The sequence below is a fragment of the Schistocerca americana genome, chromosome 8 (assembly GCF_021461395.2).
Source record: "Schistocerca americana isolate TAMUIC-IGC-003095 chromosome 8, iqSchAmer2.1, whole genome shotgun sequence".
Taxonomy (NCBI): domain Eukaryota; kingdom Metazoa; phylum Arthropoda; class Insecta; order Orthoptera; family Acrididae; genus Schistocerca; species Schistocerca americana.
This window is the reverse complement of record NC_060126.1, coordinates 359,127,992-359,137,716: the sequence shown is the minus strand read 5'-3', so window position 1 is coordinate 359,137,716 and position 9,725 is coordinate 359,127,992. Positions and strand designations below refer to the sequence as shown.

Below are 9,725 nucleotides of genomic sequence, written 5' to 3'. Positions count from 1 at the left end.
GTCTATGATTCACTTTTGTACGGGGCTACTCTCTAGTCAATACTTTTAGAAAAGTATTCGTATCGTTTGGATTTTTCTTTTTGCAAAAAAGCCTTTCTTGTGACTGACAATCTGCATTTTATATGTTCTGTATTCCAGCCATCACCAGTTCTTTGTCAGCTCATACAGCAAAGCACATCTTTTACTTTTAATGTCTAACTTCCCGATATAATTCCCTGAGAACTGCCGATATGATTCTACACCCCATGCCCTGGTTTTACTTTTTTGAAATTCATCTGTAACCTTCTTTGAAGACATTTTACATTCCACTCAATAAACTTTCCAGGTCCTTTGTTCTCTCTGACAGAATTACAATGTTGGTGGCAAACTTAGAAGTATTTTTTTCTTATCCCGGAACTTAAATTTCCTTTCGCCTGAATTTCGTTTACTACTCGCTCAGTGTATACATACCTTGCATAAATGGACCCTGTGATAAAATGTGAGGTACACCCCGTCATGCTACACCCACAAAGATTCACCAACAGCTAACGACGGTAGCTTTAAAACGCTCAAAAATTTGTAATGTTGGACTGAAACTGTAACCTATCTCCGATAGTCGTCTGCAACACGCATATCTCCCTCTCTTTTTGTTTTTTAGTGTTTTAATTCTTCTGTTCAGCACCGTACTACAATGGTTAAACACAGAGCGCCTGCAGCATCAATGGAACATATATGTTTGTAATTTCACCATTAGTTCAAACAAACAAGACATTGTGTAAGAACGGCGAGGTATAGTCATGTGAGGCAGATGTTACATACCTCAGTATCGCGCTAAATGGACTTACAAGGTTAACAAGCATGCAAACACTCAGTGATAGGTACTTGCCTTTACCGGAGCCGTGGGGTGTTTAGACCAGTCCGGCCTAGCTCGGTATAGTCTCTCGGCTGGCTTCGCCGTGTCGTTGCGAAAGCTGTTTACCAGTCGCTACAGCTAATCTTCTCTGAAAAAAGAGAAAAAGAACGAGAATAAGATTGCGACTTGGGTGGTTTACGAGTGTCAGTCATTTCCTGTTTACCGTATTATTACTCTCCAGGTGACAAGATTTCTGATAAGCAGAAATTTTTGACACAGAGTCGTAGTTGTGTAAGAAGTTCGAGGATCAGTTGAGAAGGAAGAAAGAAACGTTTGTGAACTGAATTTTTACAGTATTAAGAAGTGTACATCTTTACACTGTAGGAAGCAACACTGAGTCTTAATTTTTGCCTTGACGGAAAACCCACCGTTGCTTTTGCAATTAATCCGGGGAACAACGGAAACTGCAGTGAGGCGACACGGCAAGGTTGAAGACCGAAAATATTTGAGATTTGAAATGTAGATTTTATTTTCTAAATCTGTAAATTACCGCTTTAAAATGGCCAAGAAGAAAAATGACCTTTCAGTATTGTTAATTAGATGGTTATTTGTATGTTCGGACTGTGCTTGAGACAACGGGATGTGATGTGTAACGTTCTGTGGGCTTACAAACAAATACATTCTCTATTAAAATATTCATAATACTGTCCATTGGTGTAATTTATTTTATAAGTTTAATCTTATTGTAAAATGTAATAATTCTACTCAATGATCAGAAACTAATCCATGGGACAAAACGAACTGTCAGGCAGAAATTATTTCAATTTATCTTTAAAACTTTTCGCTTTATCTACTGGATCCTTTAGTTTAAAAGGAACTTGAGCAGTATTTTTCTGTGCCAGCGTAACGTTAACTTATGGTCAGTGCAACTCTTTCTCTCCTTCTCAGTATGCACTCCGTGGGCATTGATTCAAGCATTTACCCGCCTTCGTAGTGAACCTCGGATGCGCTGATTTATCCGTGGAATATTGTGTATGGTTTCACAGCCTCTCATAATACTGGCACGGAGATCACGGAGATACTGAACATCTCGTACTGGGGTTCCACACACAAGAGATTTCAGATGCCCACAGAAATAAAAGTCCATTGGGTTTAGGTCAGGAGAGTGTGAAAGCCAGTTGCGTGGTTGATTCTGGGGGACCAAACAGCGAAGTCACCGGTCCCAGTGTGGGACAGACAATTGGTCAATCTTTACCATACATTTATCACTGAATCTGTTATTTAGAAGCCGACGGAGATTAACACTAAAATGAGGAGGTTCTCCATCGTGCGTGGAGTATGTATTATTGAACCATATGAAATAAAACTGTCGTAACTTCTGAACGGTTTGCGTTAGGATGTTCAAACTGCATGGTTTGCCGCGGGGCATGATGGGAATTACGAGGGTCAGTCAAAAAGTAATGCCTCCTATTTTTTTTTCTACGTTTAATTGTCAGGAAATTTAAATGCAATTACATAGGTTGAAAACCACAACATTGAGGATCATTTTGTCATTTTTCAATGTAATCTCCGCCCATCTCTACAGTTTTGGTCCATCTTTGAACAAGGGCATGTATCCCAGCACGGTAAAAATCACCGCTCTGCTTCCTAAGCCATTGACGCACGGATGTTTTGACGGCCTCCTCATCTTCAAAATGAATCCCACGATGAGCTTCTTTAAGTGGCCCGAACAGATGGAAGTCTGATGGTGCCAGGTCAGGGCTGTATGGGGGATGAGGCAGATCTTCCCATCCAATTTTGACAATCTCGTCAGAGGTGTGACGACTGGTGTGTGGTCTTGCATTGTCATGCAAAAGAAGAACATCTGCCATTGATTTTGTTGGGCGAACTCGCTGAAGACGTGCTTTAAGTTTGTTGAGGGTTGTGACGTATTGAACAGAATTTATTGTGCATCCCTGCTCCAAAAAATCAACCAGAATCAAACCCTCTGTATCCCAGAAAACTGTTGCCATAACTTTCCCTGCCGATCGCACAGTTTTGAATTTTTTCTTCCTCGGCGAGCTTGTGTGACGCCACTCCATTGACTGCCTCTTTGATTCGGGTTCAAAAAAATGCACCCATGTTTCGTCCCCGGTCACAATTTTTTTCAGAAACTCATCTCCCTCCAAACGGAAGCGCTGCAAGTGTTGGGAGGCTATTGTTTTCCTTGCCTCTTTATTCTGATCGGTTAACATTCTTGGAACCCACCGTGCACAAACTTTTGAGTACCCCAATTGTTTAATAATCGTGATCACACTGCCTTTACTAAGAGAAATAATGCGACACACTTCATCTGCAGTCACCCGACGGTCACCACGAAGGATGTCATCAACTTGCTGAATGTTGTGTGGAGTCACTGCACTCACCGGCCTGCCGCTCCGCTTTTCGTCAGTCAACGGTGTTTGCCCTTCAGCTTCCTTACAACGACGAACCCATCGTCTAACAGTGCTGACATCCACTGTCACAACACCATACACCTTCTTCAGTCTTTCATGAATGCGTATGGGCGTTTCACCTTCTGCATTCAAGAATTCAATCACACAACGCTGTCTCAAACGAACATCGATGTCGGCCATCTTACAAACTTCTGCTGTGCTGCCACCTGTTGACACAGAAAGTTACTACTGCAGTGGATTGCAGAAGAAGGTTTGAGGAATGGCGCCAAATTCAAATTTTTCACTTAACTTAATTTCTTTAAGTAGAAAAAAAATGGGAGGCATTACTTTTTGACCGACCCTCGTAGTATGCGCTGTATGGTTCGGTTTACCGACGAAGCCCACTTTCATTTGGATGGGTTCTTCAATAAGCGAAACTGTCGTATTTGAGGGACTGAGAATCTACATTTCGCGGTCGAGAAGTCTTTTCACCCTCAATGAGTGATTGTATGGTGTGAAATGTCCAGTCAGAGAATAGTCGGCCCGACATTCCTTAACGGAACGGTGACTACCGAACGGTATGTGAAGGTTTTGGAAGATTATTTCATCCACAGTGGCCCTGATTTCGACAAGATGTAGTTCATGCAAGACGGAGCTCGACCCCATTGAAGCAGAAGAGTGTTTTATCTCCTGCACGAGCACTTTGGGGACCGCATTCTGTGGGGTACCCAGGGGCCACTGGCATGGGCTCGATTGACCGCTATATTCTGCGGATCTGAAAACATCCGACTCTTTTTTGTGGGGCTGTATTAAAGACAAGGTGTACAGCAATGTCCTAAAAACCATCCCTGAGCTGAAAACAGCCGTTCAGGTGGTAACGGACAGCTTAGATGTCCCTAAACTTCAGGGTATCACGAAAAATTTCGCTATTTGTCGGCGAAACATAATCGCCAATGATGGCAGGCATATTGAACATGTCATAGCCTAAATCCGAACAAGTTTTGTGACGTATACATTTTGAATAAAGTGTGTACACGCCGTAGTTTGTAATTACTTTATGCTTTTTTGTCATATAATCCAATAATTGTCATTGTGTACTTGATTTTTCACACTGCTAAATGTACATCTTATAACAGACCCGACAGAAATTCTTTACGAAATTATGATAATTCTGACCGTTGAGACTGAGCGGAAAAAAGTGAGGCCCTAGCAAAGAGTTACCAACAATGCTGGCCCAAACATTAATAGAAAATCTTTGTTGATGACTTGCTTCAACAGTTGCGTTAGGATTGACGTCTGCACAAACACGACGATTGTGAAAATTTACAATCTGATCCCGTTGTAACTTGGTGGAGAAAATGAGTTGTAACACGGAAACAAGCGGTTGCAGACCCATGTTCATAGAACACAATTTCTTCGTCTACGTGTGTCCTCCAATCTAGAATAACTCCGAAAGTAGATAGGAGCAGAAAAGTTTGAGGGACAAATGTTGCATGGGACAACGAGGGACATAATATGTTTGTATTTTGTTGCTAGGTGGGGTGGCGTCAGAGATATGAAGGTCAGCTTCGTTTTTTAAAATGGGATGCTATATTTTGGTACTTATTTTCTGATAGCGGCTATCTAGACGAATCCAGTGATGTGTAACAGTAACATCTTTGAAGGGCAACAAAGGTCAACAAGGTGGCATGAACGTCCATTTACAGAAGGTGTTCGAAGTGATGACGATTGGTATCAATGCAGTGCAGCAATCTTCTTATCATGGATTGAGTGGTATTCCTTATCACTTCGGCAATAATCGAAGAACATGCTTTAACAATTATCTCTCGTACATCGTGCAAATAATAAATATTCACCGAATACGACGCATCCATCTAATGTGCCATGACATGCAAACACTATGTGACGGTTTGGCAATACAAAACTAACAGGCACGGTAAGAATAATATCTTCGAATCAAGCGAATGTGAATCATGTATTTCTTCGAAGAACGAGTCGATATGCTTCTCATTTACGGAGAATGCCAACGAAATTCAGTGAGAGACAGAGACTTATATACTGAAAGATATCCTGAACGTACACACCCTACACGTCGTCCATTTAAATATATGTACGATAAATTGAGAACAACTGGATCTTTAGCGCATCGCTGGCCGGTGTGGCCGAGCGGTTCTAGGTCCTTCAGTCTGGTACTGCGCGACCGCTACTGTCGCAGGTTCGAATCCTGCCTCGGGCATGGATGTGTGTGATATCCCTAGGTTAATTAGGTTTAAGTAGTTCCAAGTTCTAGGGGACTGATGACCTCAGAAGTTAAGTCTCATAATGCTCAGAGCCATTTGAACCATTTTTAACGCATCGGAAAATCCGGCAAAGGAAAGTTACTAACGAGGAAACGGAAGTTGGTATTGTTGCTACTGTGGTTCGAGATCTTTGTGTTAGTTCGCGTCAAATCGCAAGGGAATCTGACATGAGACAGAGTAGTGTTGTTCGTGTTCTGCATCGCTATAAATATCGTCGTTACCATATCAGTCTCCACCAAGAATTAACTGGTACGGATTATAGGCGTCGCACTGAATTCTGCCGATGGGCTCAACTTCAGATTCATTTGGTACATTTATTAATTTGATTGTTATTTACTGACGAGGCTACATTCACGAAACATAGAAATTTTAATTTGCCTGACATGCGTTGTTGGGCAACTGAAAATCCATGTTGGCTGCGGAAAGTTGCACACCGAAAACAGCGGTCGGTATGTATGTTGTGGGATTCAGGAGGACAGAATTATAGTATTTCATCGAAGGAAATCTTAATGGTAGGAAGTACACCACATTCCTCCAAGAAACATTAGGTCTGTTACAGGAAGAAATTCCTTTAGGAACAAGGAATAGAATGTGGTATCAACACGATGGGTGTCCGGAATATTTTTCTCTGATGGCTAGAAATGGGTTGCAGAGACAATTCCCAAATCGAGTCTGAGGGTACGTGGTTGAGGGCCACACCAGTAATTTTTTTCTGAAAGCCCGCGTCCTGTAAAGGGGCACTTGCATAGTGCATGCGCGTTTTAGAGTACAGCTTGTCAACAATGAAAAGAAATAAATAGGCAGATAGAACGAAATAAAACATTGTATTTGAAGCCTTAGACACCAGTACAATTCAATAACACAAACATGGCAACCACACTTCCAGACTGTTGCGCTGCCTAGTCACTTATTCGCTCTGATTTACCGTACCAGCCGCAGTCAATTTCTTTTCAGCGAGGGCAGTGTGGAATAGCTAGTTTCATTCTTTCTGTAATATGGTGCAGGATACACAGAACTATATGAGAAGGTATTAAATATAGTGCAACACGCGATCAAATATTAGATATTACCACTACAGTTATAGGATATGGATATCAAAATGGTGACATTTGTATCAAGTATTGCTAGTTTTATCGGAATGTGGAATTAAATGAAACCAGAATGGTACTACTTACTTTCTATTAAATGCGTATAACAAATATTATATGTTCAGTAAAATATTTATAAATTTCTGCCTTTAAAAGGATCCATATACTGTACTGCATACACAATATACTCATACACTGTATGGAAACTTGCAACAATAGTTTAATTTAAAGACAGTGGGATTTTCTACTGTGTACGTTGGGGAACGATTTAATACTAGTTCTTCCACTGTTGCACGAAATTAGCGAATTTTAAGCAGGCTGACAGCTTGTTGTTGTTCCTACTTCATAGTTTCCGACGTATTGCTTGCTTTCACTCCTCTCGAGTCTTATGTCATGTGATTTTTCGTCCATCCAGCTGATCGGGGTATCGGGAAAATGTCAGCATAGTCTGTCCAGGAGTGAATCATTATCGCTGGGTGTCCTGGATGCAACCATATCATTCATTCGTGGTCCAATCTCGGTCATGATGATTTTCATAGTAAATGAGCCGGCAAACAGGACGTACACTGCCGGACGTCTGGTGTACAGGTCATTTGCGGAGAGTATCGAATATACAGTTCGTCTTGAAATTGTAACTCCTGCCGTGTCTGTAAGCGGAGCAGACTGTTGGCTGCGTACCCCGTTGCACATTGCCGTGTATTTAAGGCCAGATATCACTCCGTTGTGGCGCGGTTACTCCTAGCGGCAGTACTGAATTATGGCAAACATTTTCTGTGACCAGTAAGCGTCACCAAACGGGATGGCACAGTGTGTGAGATAGGATTCAGTACCTCGTCTATCCATCAAACATTAGGTTTCCTGTGGGTTCCACAAATCACTTAAGTCTAGTGCTGTGATGATTCTTTTCAAAGGTATACGTGGGATTGCCTTCCCCCATCCAAGCTTGCCTCTAAGAGTCTACAGTCTGGAACCGCGCAATTTAGCCACTGAGAGCCTTGACATTGGCGGTGCTTAACTGAGTCATTCCTTGAGAAGCAAGGTCCAGTGCACTGAACAGCAGTGCAGGGTGTTTGAAAAAGAACTCCCCTTTTTTAATGTGTCCTAGAATCTGTACAATGTGACATACACAATTCTAGTTTGTGTTGTTTGACTCATCAACTCTCCAAGTTTGGCTCCCCTGCAGTTGGCAGGTCTGCTTGACCTTGAGACGGCATCAGTGCTGTTTTTTTTGTTTTTTTTTCTGTGCCCTCATTTCAGTATGCAGTGTGTGGAGTGGTGAGGCTACATTTCATGTCAGTCGAACAGTTAATCCTCATAACTGCAGAATTTGGAGGGGCAGAGCATCCGCATAAGTTACTCAGCATCAATGTCACCCTTCCGAAGTTAATGTACGGTGCGGTTTGATGGAAGATCGTGTGATTGGTCCTTTCATTTTTGTAGAAAAAACAATAAACGGGGACGTTTACTGTGACATGTTGACAGAGTACGTCTTTACCAAATGGGCGATACTGAGGCGGAAAGGAGGCTTGTGTTTATTCAACAAGATGGCGCCCCACCTCTTTACAGTAACCATGTGCGTGCGGCTTTCCAGGAAGGTGGATAGGCAGGGCTGGCCCAATATGTCGGTCACCACGAAGCCTAGACATAACCCCACTGGACTTTTTCTTTCGGGGCCACATAAAAAATGTTGTGTACAGTGAAAAGATCAGAGACATCAGTCATTTACGGGAAAGAATCGTGGTGCTTAGGATAGTTACACCTGAAATGTTGGTGAATACGTGGCGGGAAGTGGAATATCGTCTCGACGTGCGCAGGGCAAAAAATGGATCCCACGTTGACGTCTACTAACATTTAAAAAAACTTGAAGGAATTCTCCTTCATGATACGTACTCATTGATGTAATTTTTCATTAATTTCCCCATTACATTTATAGTTAAAACTAGCGGGTTCTTTCTTAAACACCCTGTATTTTAAAATGCATTTCAGTATTAACTTTATCCGAGAAATTTAGAGTCCAAAGTCCAGAGGGCCCAGTGGGAATACATAAAAGAGATGAGACATAAAAACCATCGAAGATTCTCAAAGCAATTATGTGAAAGACCTTTGATAAGAAGCAAAATTCAATAATTAGTGGAAAACTGGCACAAAATATTAACAATATGACTACTTTGATTAAGGAACTAATGGTCGGGAATGAATATTTAACTTCTGATTCACAGAAGAAATTCACACCAACTGACAACTTATAAGTCTGCAGGATTTCGTGGCCGTTGTCACTGAACAACACTGTTCTAGCAGTAGTGGAAACCAAAAGATCCTGAGGAAGATCCCAGCAGAGGGGTCGAAACGTCGAACATGTTAGAAGAAACATGACGAGGCCTAACAACCCAGAATATTTTAACTTCAAGTGACAACTGTTCGAAATGATGGCCACCTGTCTCAGTGTATGCATTACAACCGCGCTCTGTCAGATATTCCTGTTGCTCAATGACACAACCAGTTCCTCTTTGGTTTATGCTGACGTTTCACACTCCAACGACTTCTTGAAAACCATCAAGAAAGAAATCCACAGGAGTGAGATCCGGCGATCGTTTAGGCTACGGGACGGAATCTCATCTTGCAATTCAAATATAAGGGTGTCTGTTGTTGAGGTGTTCAATGACAGTAATATTAAAGTCGATGTTGTACTGTCATGTCGTAACGACAACCTGTCACGAACAACAATAGGAACAGTGTCCAACAATTGTGGCGGCACACTGTGGATGAAAGTCTCGTCTCTTGCATGAGGTGGCATCAAAATATGTCCTACTAGTTACTCTTCTATAATACCAGCCTACAAATTGACTACTGCTATTATCGTATGACATTACAGAACAAATGCAATGAATTAACTGTTTAATGCTTAAATATAATATGTTCAAAATGTTCAAATGTGTGTGAAATCTTATGGGACTTAACTGCTAAGGTCATCAGTCCCTAAGCTTACACACTACTTAAGCTTAATTATCCTTAGGACAAACACACACACCCATGACCGAGGGAGGACTCGAACCTCCGGCGGGACCAGCCGCACAGTCCATGACTGCAGCGC

General features: G+C 41.8%; 1 long non-coding RNA gene across 1 annotated transcript in view; it reads right to left on the bottom strand.

Annotated features, from left to right (window-relative positions):
• Nucleotides 1–864: 864 nt before the first annotated feature.
• LOC124545104 overlaps nt 865–9,725 on the bottom strand; it is a 566,221-nt gene continuing 557,360 nt past the window's right edge. The window contains exon 4 of the long non-coding RNA XR_006967589.1: nt 865–980. This is a non-coding gene — a long non-coding RNA (uncharacterized LOC124545104). The remainder of the gene's footprint in view (nt 981–9,725) is intronic.